Source organism: Giraffa tippelskirchi, chromosome 10, assembly GCF_054371585.1.
Source record: "Giraffa tippelskirchi isolate mGirTip1 chromosome 10, T2T-mGirTip1v1.2.pri, whole genome shotgun sequence".
Classification (NCBI taxonomy): domain Eukaryota; kingdom Metazoa; phylum Chordata; class Mammalia; order Artiodactyla; family Giraffidae; genus Giraffa; species Giraffa tippelskirchi.
The window spans coordinates 1,832,319-1,851,833 of record NC_137284.1 but is presented as its reverse complement, the minus strand read 5'-3'; positions in this window follow the sequence as shown (position 1 = coordinate 1,851,833).

Below are 19,515 nucleotides of genomic sequence, written 5' to 3'. Positions count from 1 at the left end.
CACTGACCTAAGGACAGACAAGCATCTCAGTGGAACGGCATTGAGAGTCCAGAAATAAATGTTCGCATTCACGGCCAGTTGGTTTCTACAGGGACACCCAGACGATTCAAGGAGACAAAGAATAGTCTTTTCAACAACTGGTGCTGAGACAGCTGGAAATCCAAAGGCAAAAGAATGAAGTGAGGGCCATACCTCACGCCATACACAAACATCAACTCAAAATGGTCATAGACCTCAGTGTAAGAGCTGAAGCTATGAAACTCTTAGAGGAAAACATAAATTTTCATGACCTTGAGTTAGACAATGATTCCGTATACACAACCCCAAAGCACATGCAAAATTAGAAAAAAAAAGTAGGTGGGGAGTCCCTGCTGGTCTAGCGGTTAGGACCCGGTGCTGTCACTGCGGTGGCCTGGGCTCAATCCCTGGTTGGAGACGTCAGATTCTGCAAGCCATGGGATGCGGCTGAAAGAAAAGAAAAAGGGAAAAATAGGTAAACTGAATTGGTCAAAATTTTAAACTCTTGTGTGTCAAAGGATATTGTATATTGCTGCTACTGCTGCTGCTGCTAAGTCGCTTCAGTTGTGTCTGACTCTGTGCGACCCCACAGATGGCAGCCCACCAGGCTCCAGCGTCCCTGGGATTCTCCAGGCAAGAACACCGGAGTGGGTTGCCATTTCCTTCTCCAATGCATGAAAGTGAAAGGTGAAAGTGAAGTCACTCAGTCGTGTCCGACTCTTAGCGACCCCATGGACTGCAGCCTACCAGACTCCTCCGTCCATGGGATTTTCCAGGCAAGAGTACTGGAGTGGGGTGCCATTGCCTTCTCCGATTGTATATTGAGAATATACGATTTCAAATCTACTCTTTTTTTTCAAATCTACTTTTGACAATTTAAGTGACAATGTATTAATCCATTGATTATGGCAAAGACAAATGTTTTTAGAAGTAAAGTTGTTTGGAGAGGAGGGATAAATTAGGAGGTTGGGATTAACACACACACACTACTGTATACAAAATAGATAACCAACAAAGACCTACTTATCGCACAGGGAACTCTATTCAATATTCTGTAATAGCTTGTATGGAAAAAGAATCCAGAAAAAAAATAGATGTATATGTATAACCGGTTCACTTTGCTGCATGCTTGAAACTAACACAACATTGTTAATGAAACTTACACCAGCATGACATAAAAATTAAAAACAAAGCAAGCAAAAAAGAAGTAAAGTTGTTTTGATATAAGAACAGGCTATGTCAGGATGTCATCATTATTTATCAGAGCTCAGCTGCTCAAAGGGCCCCTGGGGGCTTATCAATAAGAACATGTGAAAAGCCACCCTGGTGCCCGGACATTAGAGCTGTAAATACCAAGAGTCCGTGACAGCGGAGCCAGACTGCTGATCCAGCTCTCTGAAGCCCTTGGCTTGGTAAAGGTGACTCCTTTATGAGAAATGGTGACGAATGCTGCAGCTGTCGCGCCAAGGAGATCAGCCTTCCAGCCAAGAGCAGCACCATGGTTCCCCAGCAACAAGAGAGACTCTTATTTTTGCGCTGGCAGCTGGATGTCTCTCTGGAGGAACCAAAACTTTGTTCAAAAGGTACATCTCAGCTGAATTTAGACTTTATGTTTTTTTACTGCCCTTTGGCTGGAACAATGGAGTAATCTGTCATTTGTTTGGAGTATGTTATTTCTTTATTGGCTTATTAAGAGACATTACCCTGTATGCTCATGATATTGTTGTAACTCCCAGAGTAATGGTGCAGTGGTAAAGAATCCACCTGCCAATGCAGGAGATGCAAGAAATGTGAGTTCGATCCTGGGTTGGGAAGATCCTCTGGAGTAGGAAATGGCAACCCACTCCAGTATTCTTTCCTGGAGAATCCCATGGACAGAGGAGCCTGGCAGGCTACAGTTCATGGGGTCATAAGTAGTCTGACAAGCATGGCATGGCAGTGAACCTGTGTTAAATAAAGCATTGGCAAAGATAATCTCAGTTCCTGGGCATGATCTGCCACTGCCTAACAAGATACCATCATCAAGAAAGTGGAGGAAGTGGGGGACAGCCCAGGAAGTGGGGAATAGTATTGATAAGTCTGATATCTGATTAAGAAACTAGTATCCACAAGATGTAAAGAATGCGTAACAACAGCAAAAAGGCAAACAATTCAACTTAAAAATGGACAGAGAATCTAAATTAACGTTTTTTTGTTTGGACTGAGCAGCTTGTGGGATCTTAGTTCCCCAAACAAGGAGAGAACCCACACCCTCTGCAGTGAGAGTATGGAGTTCTAACCACTGGACCGCCAGGGAATTCCCTGAATAAACATTTCCCAAAGAAGACGGGTAGTGTGGCCAATAAGCACACGGAAAGACCTCAATGTCTTCATGTCATGAATCATCAGGGAGATGAAAATCAAAACCACCATGAGTCATCACTTCACTCCTGTTGGGATGGCTAACACAGAAAAGACAGACAGTAACAAGTGCTTTTAAGAACGTGGAGCAGCCGGAGCCCTCAGACATTGCTGGTGGGGAGGTAAAATGACGCAGTCCTTTTGGAGAACAGCCTGGCAGTTCTTCAAAATGCTAAAAAGAGTTTCCACGTGATCCAGCAAGGCCTCTTAGGTACATTCCCAAGAGAAACGAAACCACACGTCCATTCAAAGACGTGTCCAGCATTGTTCATAACAGCTAAAGGGTGGAAGCAACCCATGTGCCCGTGGATGGGTGAACAGACACGCAAGTGTGGACCAGCTGCACCGTTCAGCCGTAAACAGGAAGGAAGTAGCAACACAAGCCACAGAGTGGGTGACCCTGAAGCCACGAAGCTGAGCAAAAGAAATCCATCACAGCGGGCCATGGGTTATACCATTCTGTTTATGAATAATATCCAGGATAGGCTGTCAACCGAAACAAAAATTCACAACCTAAAGGTTGAGAGTTATGTCCTAGTCTGTGAGTATTCGTAAGACTTCAAGCCCAGGAGACAGGGAGACGGGGTCCCCAGTGACCCGGAGAGGAGGCGAGGGGAGGAGCCAGCTTATAGAGAAGGTTTGTAACCAAGGGCAGGTGGTACATGCGGCGTCTCTTTTTGGGGTGTTGAAATGTTAAATTAGGCAGCACAGCTCTGTGAGTGTGTAAAGACCCCTGCACTGTGTATTTTATATCAGTGAATTTGATGGTACATGAATTGCATCTCAATAAAGCTGAAAAGTGTGAGAACTCAACCATAAAGAAGGCATCAGTTCAGTCGCTCGGTCATGTCCAACTCTTTGCAACCCCATGGACTGCAGCACGCCAGGCTTCCCTGTCCATCACCAACTCCTGGAGCTTGCTCAGACTCATGTCTGAGTCGGTGCTGCCATCCAACCATCACCTAAGAACTGATGTTTTCAAACGGTGGTGCTGAAGAAGACTCTTGAGAGTCCCTTGGACTGCAAGGAGATCAAGTCAGTCAGTCCTAAAGGAGATCAACCCTGGATACTCACTATCCACATGGGGTCCTGCTGGTCACAGCCTGAGGCATCTGGTTGCTGCTCAGCTGCAGGAACCCTGGCAGGGTGGAAATCTTAGCCCAGAGGAGCTGGAGCAGGTCCCACCTTGGGGAGAAGCACAGAGAGGGTCTGTGTCCGGTTTGGGGGGTGGGGGCCTCAGGCAGGCGGAGGTGGGGCCCCTTAAGCTTGTCCCTGGCCTCGCAAGCCCCCAGCGAGAGGCTCCTGGGGTCTTCCTCCCGCTACAGCCTCCAGGACCATCGTCTCCTTTGTATCAGTGAGATCCGGACACAGAGGGGAAGCTGCGTCCCGGCTGCCAGCTGAGACCCTAGGGAGACACGGGCAGTGCCCACATTCACTGTCCACTGCTCGCGCCCACGTGTGTGGGGAGGGGGCCCCAAATCACGACGGGTCCACTGGGAGTGGGAAATGTGGTCGAAGGGGGCTCTTTCCATCCTGAGACTGGGAGCACCCAGGCCACAGAGACCCCATCTGGTGGGTGCAGCAGAGAGTGCGGTCTGAGACGCATCCTGTTGGCACTTCCTGGTAATGAGCTGGTGGGTCTTTCCAGAGGAGGCCCAAGGCCCTCAAGCAGCGCGCTGTGATGAGGGGGGCTGTGCTAATGGAGACGTGGGCTGGGGAGTGGGGGCAGGGCCCTCAGTATCCAAAGCTTGGTGGTTGGGCGGGGGGATGGTTAATACGGTTTCCATTCTTAAGATTAAGGAAAATGAATAGCAATCAATGCTGCCTACCAGAGGACTCAGCTCTGGTTTCTAAATCAATACTAAATAATCAAATAAACTGGGAGAGAAAATTTAAAATCAAGACCAGCAGAAAGAGGTGGGAGGGCAGCCGTGGATGAGGGAGGGGGCAGGGGGCAGGGTAGGTCCTGGGTCTCAAGGGCGCCCCGCCCAGAAGCTGACCCAGGCTGCAGGGCTCCAGGAGGACCTGAAGGAGGGTGTGATGCTCTCCCGTGTTCGGATGCCTGGGGGTGACTCTGGGGCTGGATTCAAAGTGGGCGGGGGTCCTCACGGGCCCAGGTGGGGGGTGAGGAAGATGCAGTGATAGCGTCACTATCGAGGGCCGGCCGGGAGACTGGCAGGAGGGGCACCAGGGGACTTGGCTGCCCTGTGGGGGTGGAGAGGCCGTTTCCTGAGGAGGGCAGGGTGCAGGGCAGGGCCTGGGTCTGGGGGCTTGGGGTCCGATTGGGCCTCAGCAGGGGGGCGAGACGAGGCTCCCCCTCCGCTCTGTCCTTCTGTCTCCCCAGAGTCTGTCATTCGGGAGAGGCAGGTGCCGGGAGGTGGAGGCTTGGGGGCGCCTGCCTGGGCCTCATCCACGCCTCCCCCGCTGTTCCCCACTGGGTGCTGGGCTTGAGGGGCTATGCCTGGGCCAATCCCAGGGTCTGGGTGCAGCCAGGTGACCTTGGACCTCAAACAGCAGGCTCAGCTGGCCAGGCAAGCGGGTGTGGGTCCCACAGCCCTTCTCCAGGGTCTTTCTGGGGGCTGGTCCCTTTCACCACTTGGGCCACGTATTGCTACAAGCTCCCACTCGGCTCTGGTGCCTGGCCAGCAGTGCCCCTGCTCTCACGGCTGGGGGGGGTCTGCACAGCATGCGGGCCCAGGGAGGCTGAGGCCTGGCAGTGCCGGCCTGGCTGAAACTGGCCTCGGGCAAAGGGTCTCTGGCTTCCGGACTCTGCCCTGCTTGGGCACCCTCCCAACCACCCACTGGGCGCCTTGCGTCTCTCCGGGGCCTCCCCCGACCTTGCTGGTCTCAGGGCAGCTGGATTGGGAACCTCACTCAGGTCAGCCTCCCGGGCAGAGCAAGGGGCCCAGCTGACCCAGAGCTCAGGTGGACTGGGTGGAGTTGGGGAAGGGCTCCGAGCCCTCTGAGCTTGGGGCTGGGGAGAGCGAGGCTGGGCCCCTGCCACATGTGCCCGGGCAGGAACGGGGGAGAGGGGAGGGGAGCCCAGGGAGCCCCCAGCCTTGCCTCCCCAGGGTCAGCTTTGGAGGCGTCTGCGCCCGGTCTGGGCTCACCCCGGGGGCGTTCGTGCCGTCTGCTGTGGATTATCGGGGTTCAACCAATGTGTGTGAATGAGTAAGCAGAGCCAACAGGCCTCCACTCTCCTGGCCTGGCTGCCGGGGGGCGTGGCCCTGAGGGACCCACCGACAGCACGGGGGCAGCCCTCTTTCCTCAGACCCCGCCCCGGACCATGTCCCCTTCCCTGCTCCTTCCACCTCACAGAGCCCCCAGGCCGCCGGGAGAAACTGGGGGAGCCGCCTCCCTGGACGTGGCCGTCTCCCCGCTGAGCCTGATCACCGGCGCCCGTGCTCTTGGTCCAGCTCTGCCTCGTTCCCCAGGAGCCCCTCCGTGCAGGGTGCGGGTCGGGACACAGCACCCTCTGTGCTGGGGGGTCTTCTCTGTCTCCCTCTCCAACTCCATGCTCGGCGTTCCGCGCCCCCACCCCGTCCCCTACGTGCCCGGGTCCCCTGGGGCTGGGGTGGAGCTGAAGACCTGCAGGTCTCCTCGGGCATGGCCCATCTGTCCGGTTTGGAGCCCCCTGGTTCCTGCTGGCCCATCCATGAAGCTCCTCACCCCCCTCCCGGGCTCTGCCAGCCCCTCAGCGTCCCCTCCCAGGGCACGGGGGACACACCGTGTCCCGTTCTAGGAGCGCGCGCCCTGCCCTGCTCGTCTGTGCTGCGCAGGCTCTGGGGTCACGCGGAGCCTCTGCGGAGGTTTTCGGTTTTCCTTCCTTCCAGGTGACGCCCTGCCCGCACCCCACCCCCCTGAGTCCTCTCTCCCTCTTTGTTTTTCTATCTCCAAAGTAGTTTCTGCGTATCACCAGGAAACTAGGTTTTGGTGGTGAGGGAGCTGGGAGGACCCTGTGGTGACCAGGACAGACCTCTGGTCATAGGCGCAAGGCGGGGCGGCTCCCGGGACAGACCGGAGATGTCCAGCGGCCCCCTCCTCCCAGGGCGCGGCCCCTCCGCCGCAGGAGCCGGTGCGCAGGCACGGGGGCCACCTTCAGTGACTCGAGTCCCTTTGCTCCTAACGATTGGGCTTTCCCCAGACTTCCTGCTCAGAGACTCAGGGGCACCCAGTGCCTCCTACAGTGTTATCTTTTCACCTTTGACCAGGTCAAAGGATGCTGGCGAGACCCTGATCCCCTGCAGGGCCCCGGGATCCGAGGTTGTGAAGGACAGAATATGTGTAAGGAAGGGCCTGGGTCCTGCTGCTCCTGAGGTTGCATGGGGCCCCCCGCAGGGCCTGGACTTGGGGCCCCTCGTGCTACTGAGCCTCCCAGAGGGGCCACCACCTCCAGCCGTGCGATGTCTGCCCGCCTCCCTCTCCAGCCAACCCTTTGCACTCTGCTCCCACAATAGCGGGGGTGATACTGTGGGTTGAATTGTGTCCCCGACAAACTTGTATGTTGACGTCCTAACCCTCAGTACTTCAGAGTATGACTGCATTTGGGAATAGGGCCTTCGCAGAGAGAATTAAGTTATTGAAACCAAAAGGATATTACTCAGCATTTGGAGTGGATCCTAAATCCAGGGGCAAGTGTTCTTATAAGAAAAGGGATGCGGAGACTGGACCCTGACACAGGGAGAGGCCATGTGGAGATGAAGGCGGAGGCCGGAGATGGGCTTCTCCAAGCCAAGGAACCCAGCAAACTGGTCACCAGCAAACTGTCAGGAGCTGGGAGACAGACCTGTCCCTATGGTCCTTCACAGCCCTTGGAAGAATCAGCTAAGCCCACACCTTGACCTTGGACTTCTGGCCTCCAGGCCGTGAGAGAGTAAAACTGTACTATCTGATTCATCCAGGCCGTGGTATTTTGTTACACAGTAGCCCTAGATGACTATGACACTTAGATTTGGTTCTTCTCTTTTTTTAACTGGAGTGTAATTGCTTTGATCTCCAAGGAACTTTCAGTTGTCTTCTCCAGCACCATAGTTTGTCAATTCTAAAGGAAATCAACCCTGAATACTCATTTTAAGGGCTGATACAATACTTTGGCCACCTGATGCAAAGAGCCAACTCATTGGAAAAGACCCTGATACTGGGAAAGATTGAAGGCAGAGGAGAAGAGAGTGACAGAGGGTGAGATGGTTGAATGGGATCCCTGACTCAATGCACATGAACTTGGGCAAACTCTGGGAGATGGTTAGGGACAGGAATGCCTGGCATGCTGCAGTCCATAGGGTTGCAAAGAGTCAGACACAACTTCGTGACTAAAGAACTATAATTGCTTTAAAATGCTGTGTTAGTTTCTGCTGTACGATGAAATGAATCAGCTATATGTATACATACATTTATATATGTATGTATATATATATGTATATAAAAACATCTACTTTTGCTTCATCAACTATGCTAAAGCCTTTGACTGTGTGGCTCACAACAAACTGAAAAATTCTTAAAGAGATGGGAATACTGTTATAGCCACTAGCCACGCGTTTTGGGAAACAAACTCACTCAGAAGGACAATGCAGGTAATGGAGTGCAGTTTATTACACCGGTGGGCCCAAGGCAGAGTCTCCTCTTAGCCAAGGACCCCGACCAGCATTTGTGAAAATCTTTTATACCCCATGTGTACGTGTCCGAACTCACCACCCCAAATTCTTTGAGACTTACATAAACAAAGGAAGGGTAAATACAATCACAATAACCTCATCATTTAGGAGTTATGTGTTCAAACAGTTAAACAATTGGCCAATCATCAATAAGCCCAAGGTTACACTCCGATAGGTACAGAAAAATTTACGGCCTGTCCAGAGACAGGGGTGATTAGTGTATGTTTTCTCTTAGGCGATGAGTAACCTGGATACGGTCTTCAAGGTTCCCCTGTCTGGAGGGGGTCTTATCCTTCTATTGTCGTTTTCACAGGCACTGGGCACAGAGTTCAGCGTCCATTAGAGAGGCGGCCGAGCATGATCGGCACCAACAGGCCTAAGATGGAGTCCAGCCCCAGGAATTCCTTCTTCATTCCCCCCTCTTGATGCTCCTAGTTTTAGTAACGAGCATCATTCATTGAGATATATTGTACTTTAGCCCTCTGGCCACCCACCTGAGAGAACGCTATCAACCTCTGGGTTACAAAGTTCACAAGACATTGTAAGAAGCAGGGCCCACAAAGCAGTATGATTAGAACTATTATGACAATAATAACAATAGTTTTCCACCAATCTCCCTTTACCCAGGACAGGACCAAAGTCCAAAAGGGAATATTTTCATCAGACATGGCTTTCACTTGATTTTGCATATCTTCCAAGGCAGTAGATACATTTTTAGACAGGTCAGAGATGTATACACAACATTCGACTTTAATTATGGCGCAAGTCCCTCCCTGGGCTGCTGTGAGTATGTCTAATGCCATCTTATTTTGAATTACTGCCTTCTTCATCTGAATTTGTTCTTCGTTCAAGGCTTGAATGGCTTTTGTACTGTCTAAGAGGGCCTGTTTAGTGAAATTAGTTAAGGCCTCCACCTTAATCATGATATCCGTTGTCCCTACAGAGGGTACAAACAAGGCAGCAAGATAGTCATACCACTGGAACACAGATCTTGTCCATCTTGCGTACAGATAGGGCAGGTTTACTGGAGGCTGGTGTAGGCTAGACTTAATACTTCCATGGGCGAAAGCAAATCCCAGTGTGCAACGCCCTACCCAGCCAACTGGTAACCACAGCCATAAGTTAAGCCCACAGAGCCACTGGGTCCCATTGGGGGCTACCCAACGGACTCCAGGATTATATTTCCAGTTGGAACCGGGCCACTGAACTGACTGATTGGGGTGATAGGTAACTTCTATGATTTGTTTACATTGTTCAGGAGACAAATAACCCATGTATTTTAATTCTTTTGGGTCTAGGTGGCGGTCTCCAAATCCAACTTTGTGTTCTTTTTGTTCCCAGCAAATAGTAGCGGGAGCAGTCAACTGTCCTTTCTCAGGAGTCATCCAGAAATATTCATCCCAGACCTGGTAGTATTGCTCAAGGTACCGGGAGGCCTGTCCCCCTTTTGTAAGGGAGCCCTTCTCTTTTTTATTTTCCATATATGAGGTATAAGCTCTTGTTACCTCCATAAGACTAGTGTTCATATTAAATGTAACCCCATGTCCCTGGCCCATTGATGGCCTTTTCTTACACCAGGAGAGCAAAGAAAGGTTATGATTGGTGAGAGAAAGGAAAGTTCCCTTCTGTTGTTCCAAGAAGGAGCACAGTGGTATAAAGGCTCCATAACGAAGTGGCGACACCCACCAGGGGAGTCCGTCCATAACTGACAGGTGCATAGCCCCACGTACCCAACAGTCGGAGGAGTTGTGGAAGTCCGCGTAGGAATGTGCCTACGAGATGAAGACGTTGTCCTGTGCAGGAACAGTGGTCAGGTTCAGAACCACGTTGGTGAGGCCGAGTAGCAGGAGTCGTTTACCCAGCTCCACCCTAGAGAGGGCTCATCTGGGACCTCGTTTTCTTCTTCCTCTTCAGAATGATCTTGGTTTCCCGCGGGTCGTTGGGGTCCTTTTGGGTGGTCCACTCGGCATCTTCCGGGTCAGCGTGATATGCCTTTTTTGCTCTGGTGTGATGGATCCAAGGCGCAAATCTGTAACTTTAACTGCAGTAGGGGTAGTTAGAATAATATAAGGGCCCTTCTACCAAGGGGCTAGTAAATCATGTTTCCAATCTTTGACCCATACTTGGTCACCAAGCACAAACTTATGAATTTGTTTCCCAAGGGGGAACGGCACCCTTTTTTGTTCAAATTTAGTTACTTGATTTATTACCTTACCTAGTTCCATCTGCTGTGAAATCCCATCTCCCCTTACCTGAGGCAAATTTGTTGACACTTGTTTTATTATGGGAGGGGGCCTCCCATACACAATTTCGTATAGAGAGTAGCCTTGGTGGGCTTGATCAGGTGCAGATGAAAACGCAGATGGGTTACATATCCCATGTCCCAGGCTGTCTCTGGAAAAGCCAATTCATATTTATTTATGTATCCCCCTCCTTCTAGCCTGACAATTCCGAAGGGGTCAAGAATTTCACAGCAGACGGGACACCTCCTAGGGGAGGGCAAAATATGAGCATACAAGGACCAGTTTTTTATCCTAAAAATCCCCCGGTGATCGCTTGGTAATAATTTCCCCAGAGACGGCATGGACACACCTCCTAAACGACCATCACAAATTCCCTTCTTAAGCCCTAACACGCTCGTCAACCTATGTACCAAGCAATCGCCGCCTATTCCAGGTTCCTGTGGGTCCTTGCTCCTTCTAATCCCTCCCAGGGGGGTGATCAGGCCCCCTCTGCCACCCTGCCAGGTGGGTTTCTCCTCACCTGAGTGCTCAGTTCCCCTGCTGCCGTCCACTACCTGCTAACGTGAAAGGTCCGGGCTTTGAGAAGCAGAATCCTTCTAGAAGGGCGAGGTGCCTTCCCCCCTCTAGAAGATTCAAGCTGCAAAGCCTTGGAGTAGTCCCAAATGGGACTTGTCTCCTCAAAGTGAGGAGTTTCCCGGCCAACGCACCAAATGTTGTAGCCACGCGTTTTGGGAAACAAACTCACTCAGAAGGACAATGCAGGTAATGGAGTGCAGTTTATTACACCGGCGGGCCCAAGGCAGAGTCTACTCTTAGCCAAGCACCCCGACCAGCGTTTGTGAAAATCTTTTATACCCCATGTGTACGTGTCCAAACTCACCACCCCAAATTCTTTGAGACTTACATAAACAAAGGAAGGGTAAATACAATCACAATAACCTCATCATTTAGGAGTTATGTGTTCAAACAGTTAAACAATTGGCCAATCATCAATAAGCCCAAGGTTACACTCCGATAGGTACAGAAAAATTTACGGCCTGTCCAGAGACAGGGGTGATTAGTGTATGTTTTCTCTTAGGCGATGAGTAACCTGGATACGATCCCCTGTCCGGAGGGGGTCTTATCCTTCTATTGTCGTTTCCACAGACACTAAGCAGAGTTCAGAGTCCGTTAGAGAGGTGGCCGAGTGTGATCAGCACGAACAGGCCTGAGATGGAGTCCAGGCCCTATGAATTCCTTCTTCAATACCAGACCACCTTACCTGCCTCCCGAGAAATCTGTTTGCAGGTCAAGAAGCAACAGTTAGAACTGGACATGGAACAGTGGAACTGGTTCAAAATTGAGAAAGGAGTACGTCAAGGCTGTATGTTGTCACCCTGCTTATTTAACTTATATGCAGAGTGCATCATGAGAAATGCTGGGCTGGAAGAAACACAAGCTGGAATCAAGATTGCCTCAGATATGCAGATGACCCCACCCTCATGGCAGAAAGGGAAGAGGAACTAAAGAATCTCTTGATGAAGGTGAAAGAAGAGAGTGAAAAAGCTGGCTTAAAATGCAACATTTAAAAAAATGAAGATCACAGCATCTGGTCCCATCACTTCATGGCAAATAGATGGGGAAACAAAAGGAAACAGTGACATCCTTTATTTTCTTGGGCTCCACAATCACTGCAGATGGTGACTACAGCCATGAAATTAAAAGACAGCTTGCTCCTTGGAAGAAAAGCTATGACAAACCTAGACAGTGTATAAAAAAGCAGAGACATTACTTTGCCTACAAAGGTCTGTATAGTCAAAGCTATGGTTTTTCCAGTAGTCATGTATGGATGTGAGAGTTGGACCATAAAGAAAGCTGAACGCCGAAGAATTGATGCTTCTGAGCTGTGGTGTTGACGAAGATTCTTGAGAGTCCCTTGGACTGCAAGGGGATCCAACCAGTCGATCTTAAAGGCAATCAACCCTGAATACTCCTTGGAAGGACTGATGCAGAAGCTGAAACTCCAGTATTTTGATCATCTGCTGGGAACAACTGACTCATTGGAAAAGTCCCTGATACTGGGAAAGATTGAGGACAGGAAGAGAAGAGGGAGGATGCAATGGCTGGATGGCATCACCAATGCAATGGGCGTGAACTTGGGCAAACTTCAGGAGATGGTGAGGGCCAGAGAGGCCTGGCGTGCTGTGGTCCATGGGGTCACAAAGAGCCAGACACGACTGGGTGACTAAACAACAACAGCACCAGCTCTTCGCATCAGGCGGCCATAGTACTGGAGCTTCCGCTTCAGCATCAGTCCTTCCAATGAATATTCAGGGTGGATTTCCTTTAGGATTGACTGCTTTGATCTTGCTGCCCAAGAGACTCTCAAGAATCTTCAAAACCACAGTTTAAAGGAATCATTTCTTCTTTATGGTCCAGCTATCACAGCCATACATGACTACTGGAAAAACCATAGCATTGACTACATGGACCTTGTCAGCAAAGTGATGTCTTTGCTTTCTAACATGCTATCTTCAGTCACTCGGTCATGTCTGACTCTTTGCAACCCCATGGACTGCAGCACACCAGGCTTTCCTGTCCATCACCAACTCCTGGAGCTTACTCAAACTCATGCCCATCAAGTCAGTGATGCCATCCAACCATCTCATCCTCTGTCATCCCCTTCTCCTCTTGCCTTCAATCTTTCCCAGCATCAGGGTCTTTTCCAAGGAGTCAGTTCTTTGTACCAGGTGGCCAAAGAATTTGAGTTTCAGCTTCAGCATCAGTCCTTCCAATGAATAGTCAGGACTGATTTCTTTTAGGATGAACTGGTTGGATCTCCTTGCAGTCCGAGGGACTCTCAAGAGTCTTCTGCAACACCACAGTTCAAAAGCGTCAATTCTTCGGTGTTCAGCCTTCTTTAAGGGGTGAGTCGCAGGGGAGTGTGTTCAATATCCACACACTTATTCAAATTCTCTGTGAGGCAGCACACTCAAGACCCACTTCTACGGCCTCTTCCAGTGCCCAGCGAGGTCCTGCGGTTTCCTCTGTGTCTTGTCCTCATCATGTCTGAACCAGCTCAGCACTTATGGCAGCCTTGGTCCCGAAGGGGGTGGGGGATGGAATTCCACACCATTAAAAGGACAGAAGCCACATGAGGGGTTCATGTGTCAACCTGACTGGGTCACGGGGAGCCCAGTTATTTATTCAAACATTCTCCTGGGTATATCTGTGTTTCTAGAGGAACTTAGTGTTGGAGTGTGTAGACTGGATAAAGCAAGAGGTCTAAAGGTGGGCCTTGTCCAATCAGGTGAAGGCCACAAATTGCAAAAGGCTGAGTGAGCGGGAACCCCCCCAGCCTGGTCAGGAGCCCGGACACAGGGAGTCTTTTCCTGCCTTCAGACTCAGGCTGAAATGTGGGCCCTTCTCCAGACTCGAGCCCACTGGCTTTTGGACTAGAACTGACACCATCTGATCTCCAGGTCCTGAGGCTTCCCAGCCTCCCTGATGGTGTGAGCCAGTTCCTTGTCATCAGAATCCTCCTGTGGACATGCACATTCCATTAGTTCTGTTTCTCTGAGGAACCCTGATTTATACGCTATGTCTTTGGAACTGCTACAGCGGCCTGGCCTCAGCGGGGGACTGCCTCGCCATTCCTGGAGCCAGGTGTGCGGATCCGGAGGGGCTTGGCCTACAGTACTCTTCTCCAGCCAAGCCCTGTGTCCGTCCCAGGTGGGACGGACACAGGAGGGAAGCGGACAGGGCACAGCCTTTGAAAGAATGGCATAGCCCGAGGACGTGGCAGAAACTGACTAGAACCAAATGGGTCCAAGATGGTGGACGAGTGACTTTCACTAGACCTTGAGTCAGTATTGTTCAGTCGCTCAGTCGTGTCTGACTCTTTGCGACCCCATGGACTGCAGCAAGTCAGGATTTTCTGTCCTTCACCATCTCCTGGAGCTTGCTCAAACTCATGTCTATTGAGTGAGTTATGCCACCCAGCCATCTCATCCTCTGTCGTCCCCTTCTCCTCCTGCCTTCTATCTTTCCCAGCATCAGGGGCTTTCTAATGAGCTGGCTCTTTCTCTTTGCATCAGGTTGCCGAAGTACTGGAGCTTCAGCTTGAGCATCAGTCCTTCCAATGAATATCAGGATTGATTTCCTTCAAGACTGACTGATTTGATCTCCTTACAGTTGTCGACTAAACAAGATGTACAACTTGAGCGTTGTGAGTTGAGTTTTATTTGGGGCAAAATGAGGGCTGCAGCCCGGGAGGCAGCATCTCAACAGTTCTGAGAGGCTGCTCCAAAGCATCAAGGGTGGAAAGGCAATATATAAGGTTTTGGTGAAGGGGGAGTTCAATACCATGAAGCACTCATTTTACAAAAGGTTTTTTGTTAGTCATGAGGATCTGAGGTCACCATGAAGGGATTTAGTGCTTCTCTAGATATGAGGAGATGCAAGGATTGAGGTCATAAAATCTGTTCCTAAAAGCATCCAACTATCTGAAGACCTGTCCCACCAGATTCCCTGGAGCACAGAGGGCCTCACTCCACCCTGAAGTCCCTCAGGAGTCGTTGAAGGTCAGCAGCTATAGCAGCGCAGGGTTTAATCTCCACAGAGGCAGATGGCAAATATCTTTGTTGCTTAGTTGTTGGCGATGCTCTTAGTAAGTGCCAATTTGTAGTTGACACGGTCCAAGGGACTCTCAAGAATCTTCTCCAACACCACTGTTCGAAAGTATCAATTCTTCAGCGCTCAGCCTTCTTTATTGTCCAATTCTCACATTCATACATGACTACTGGAAAAATCATAACTTTGACTATATGGGCTTTTGTTGGCAAAGTAATGTCTCTGCTTTTAATATGCTGTCTAGGTTTGTCATAGCTTTTCTTCCAAGGAGCAAGCATCTTTTAATTTCGTGGCTACAGTCACCATCCGCAGTGATTTTGGAGCCCAAAAAAATAAAGTCTGACACTGATTCCATTGTTTCCCCATCTATTTGCCATGAAGTGATGGAACCAGATGCCATGATCTTCGTCTTTCGTAATGTTGCATTTTAAGCCAGCTTTTTCACTCTCCTCTTTCACCTTCATCAAGAGATTCTTTAGTTCCTCTTTGCTTTCTGACACTGGGGTAGTTTCTTCTGCATATCTCAGATTGTTGATGTTTCTCCCGGCAATCTTGATTCCAGCCTGTGCTTCTTCTAGCCCGGCATTTCACCTGATATACTCTGCATATAAGTTAAATAAACAGGGTGACAATGTACAGCCTTGATGTACTCCTTTCCCAATTTGGAACCAGTCTGTTGTTCCATATCCAGTTCTAACTGTTGCTTCTTGACCTGCATACAGGTTTCTCAGGAGGCAGGTCAGGTGGTCTGGTATTCCCATCTCTTCAAGAATTTTTCAGTTTATTGTGATACACACAGTCAAAGGCTTTAGCGTAGTCGATGAAGCAGAAGTAGATGTTTTTCTGGAATTCTCCTTTTTCTATGATCCAAAGGCTGTTGGCAATTTGATCTAATCTCTGGTTCCTCTGCCTTTTCTAAATCTAGCTTGAACATCTGGAAGTTCTTGGTTCATGTACTGTTGAAGCCTGGCTTGGAGGGTTTTGGGCATTACTTTGCTACTATGTGAAATGAGCACAATTGTGTAGTAATATGAAAATTCTCTGGCATTGCCTTTCTTTGAGATTGGAAGGAAAACTGACCTTTTCCAGTCCTGTGGCCCCTGCTGAGTTTTCCCAATTTGCTGGCATATTGAGTGCCGCACTTCCACAGCATCATCTTTCAGGATTTGAAACAGCTCAGCTGGAATTCCATCACCTCCACTAGCTTTGTTCGTAGTGATGCTTCCTAAGGCCCACTTGATTTCACATACCAGGATGTCTGGCTCTAGGTGAGTGATCACACCATCGTGATTGTCTAAGTCGTGAAGATCTTTTTTGTATAGTTCTTCTGTGTATCCTTGCCACCTCTTCTTAATATCTTCTGCCTCTGTTAGGTCCATACCATTTCTGTCCTTTATTGTGCCCATCTTTGCATAAAACGTTCTCTTGTTGTACACACACACACACACACACACATATATATATAACATATATACACACAGGGCTTCCCCCGTGGCTCAGCTGGTAAAGAATCTGCCTGCGATGCGGGAGACCTGGATTCAATCCCTGGGTTGGGAAGGTCCCCTGGAGAAGGGAAAGGCTACCCACTCCAGTATTCTGGTCTGGGAATTCCATGGACTGTACAGTCCATGGGGTCGCAAAGAGTCAGACACGACTGAAGGACTTTCACTTCCCTTCATCTCACATGTATATACACATATACACAAACGTTCTCTTGGCATACAGTCTCAGGATACACTCAGTGTAACACATCAGCAAGCCAAGTGACACGCCCACAGGTGCCCTGACAGCTCTGATGCCAACCATCATGACCGAAAAGTGGGTTGTGGCCCGTTTCCTGGAAACCTCCGCCCTTTCCTCAAAATAGTTGGAGTGATCCTTCCCCTTATTACTCTATGAAATTACCCAGCCCGTGGAAGCTAGCCACGGCACGTTTCAAGGCCGCGCTCACCTTCTGAGACGGCCCTCACTGTGTCGGTGGAGTGCGCAAGTGAATAAATTGACTTCTTACCTATTACTTTGTCTCTCACTGAATTCTTTCTGAGATGAGATATCAAGAACCCGAGCTTCATTAACTCCTGAAACCAGGTGTGTGATCTCAGTGAAAGGATGAGTTTTGGCCAGATTTGAGTCCCAGCCTCATGGGTTCAAATCCCAATCTGAGTTACATGGTTTCAGGACACCACGTTCAAGACCACTGACCGCCCATGTCCGGTGACCTTAACCCCACTTGTGAGAGCCCACTGTTGGCCCTCAGATCTCATCCACCTTGGACCTGCCTCACCTGAGGCTGAAGATCCCAGCTCCCCGCGTCCAACCTTCCAGCCCGCCTTGAGTTCATCTCACATCTGCTTTGTCACCTACTCTCCTGCCATTTCCTGTCTTCACGTCTTAGTCACCAACCTAGAACACCCGTCCTTCACGCCAATCCTGCCCTTGCTCCTACTGATGCTGAAAGCTCTGCCTCTGTGCACTGGTGCCAAGTTGAACCACAGAGGTAGAGTTTTGGGTGAAGTAGAAAAGAATAGCTTTACCAGGCGGAGGGGGACACATGGGCTCCTGCCCTGAAAACCTGTGTGCTCCCACCCTGGGGCGATTTGATGAGGCATTTGATAGTGATGAGTTCAAGGGCAGCGTTGCTCATAAGGATCAGGTTGTGTGCAGGCCCTGCACTCAAGTGGTAAAGAATCTGCCTGCCGAGGCAGAAGATGCAGGTTTGATCCCTGGGTCGGGAAGATCTCCTGGAGGAGGGCATGGCAATCCCCTCGAGTATTCTTGCCTGGAAAATCCCATGGACAGAGGAGCCTAGTGGGCTATGGTCCATGGGGTCACAAAGAGTCAGACATGACTGAAGAAGCTGAGCACAGATACAGGTGAGTCTCCTGATGAGCCTCTCTGGCTCTCAAGGTTATCAAACTGCAGCCTTCTCTGGAATGAAGATGCTAACCTCTCCCATTTGTTTGGGGTTTAAGAGGTCAAAGGTACTGTTCTGTGTATCTTTTCAGGTGGAACCAGGACCCTGCTCCAAGCCTTCACTATCGTATCTTGGATGCTCCTCTCTTGTCTCCACATCCCCGCCCTTCCCTGATTAGCAACTGTTTGAAAGACTTCTGTGTCCAGGGATCCCAGGGGTCTATGGGGTGGGATTTCAGTGTCTGTGTCTGGTGGACATCACGGGGACTTTGTTAGAACACAACTGCTGGCCCCAGCCTAGCGGTTCTGAGTCATGAGGTCAGCGGGGCGGGGAGTGGGTGGGTGGGGCGCCCTGAGGATCTGAATTTCTACCCCGTTCAGGGGCTGCTTGCTGGTCCAGCCACCACTCTGAAACTAGATTCTGTTGCAGTAACAAATACACCCTAAGCTCTCAGAGTTTTTCTTTCCACCCCCACACAGTCTTATACGGGTTAACGCTCCCTCATTTTCTGTTGTTTGGAAACTTCTGGCCTCCAAGGTCACCTTGAAAGGGGGGCCCACGTGGGAAGTAGCTTGCTTCCCTTCCCCTGCAATCCCAGTGGTCGGAACGTAGTCCTGTGACCCCGAATGACCATACTGACCGTCCCGGAGGTAGGGGATTGCAGTCTTTCTGTTTGCCCAGCACCTAGCATTACCTCTTCCTACAGGGCCTCCTGCCCACCAGATGACTTCTCACACACAGAACACATCCTCGCCTCCCCGCTGCCCACCCCGCTTGCGGCTGTGGCCACACCAGGCCCAGGTCACCTACAGGTCCGGGTCACCAGCTGGTGACACATCAGGTTGGCCTGTGCCTCCTCGTGGTCCTGCAGCTTTTGACTTTCAAAGTTGGCACATCGTGTTGGTGTCCCCAGATCCTCAGCCTTGTCTGTGCCCACACTTCTGCTAATGGGACTTGGGGATGCCTGCGCACTGTCCTTGGGGGGTTTTGCCCTTGACTCTAGTCTTAGTTATATGACTCACTTTTGTTCTCATCTAGGTGATACAAGCAGGATGGCCTTCTCAAGGATGAGGCACAGGTGGCGTGGAGCCAGGTCTGGGGACACCAGCCGACACCCTGACGGGGCCGTGAGCCCAGGCAATCCGAGTCCTACTTCAGGCGCTGCAGAGCGTGCCGCCCGGCGTCCAGGTGATCTATTGGGTATTTGCTCTTTTCGGTGTTCTGCTGTGACAACATTCAAAGAACTTCTCCTGTGTTGGTCACGTGGGCCAAGTTGTGTTGTGGTGACAAATATGCCCTAGACCTGAGATGACGTGGCCCTGGCTTAGCAGACAGGCTGCTGGTGTTACCAAACCAGACCTGAGTCCATCTGCCCGTGCGCAGTCCGGCCAGTCTACCCAGACTGAGTCACGGTGGAGGAAAGAGCAGCGTTTATTTCAGGCGCCAAGCAAGGAGTCCAAGCAGTTGATGCTCAAAAGGCCGAACCCCCCGAAGGCTTTCAGGGTGAGGGAGGGAGGTCGTGGGGAGGGTGATCGGCTTGTGGACACTCTTCTGACTGGTTAGTGGTGAGGTAATTGGGAGTCAGCATCCTCACTTTTTGGTTCCAACTGGTCTGGGGTCTCCATGCTGGTGGGCAGCACACAGTTACCTTCCCCCACCCGGTGGGGGTTTGTGGGTT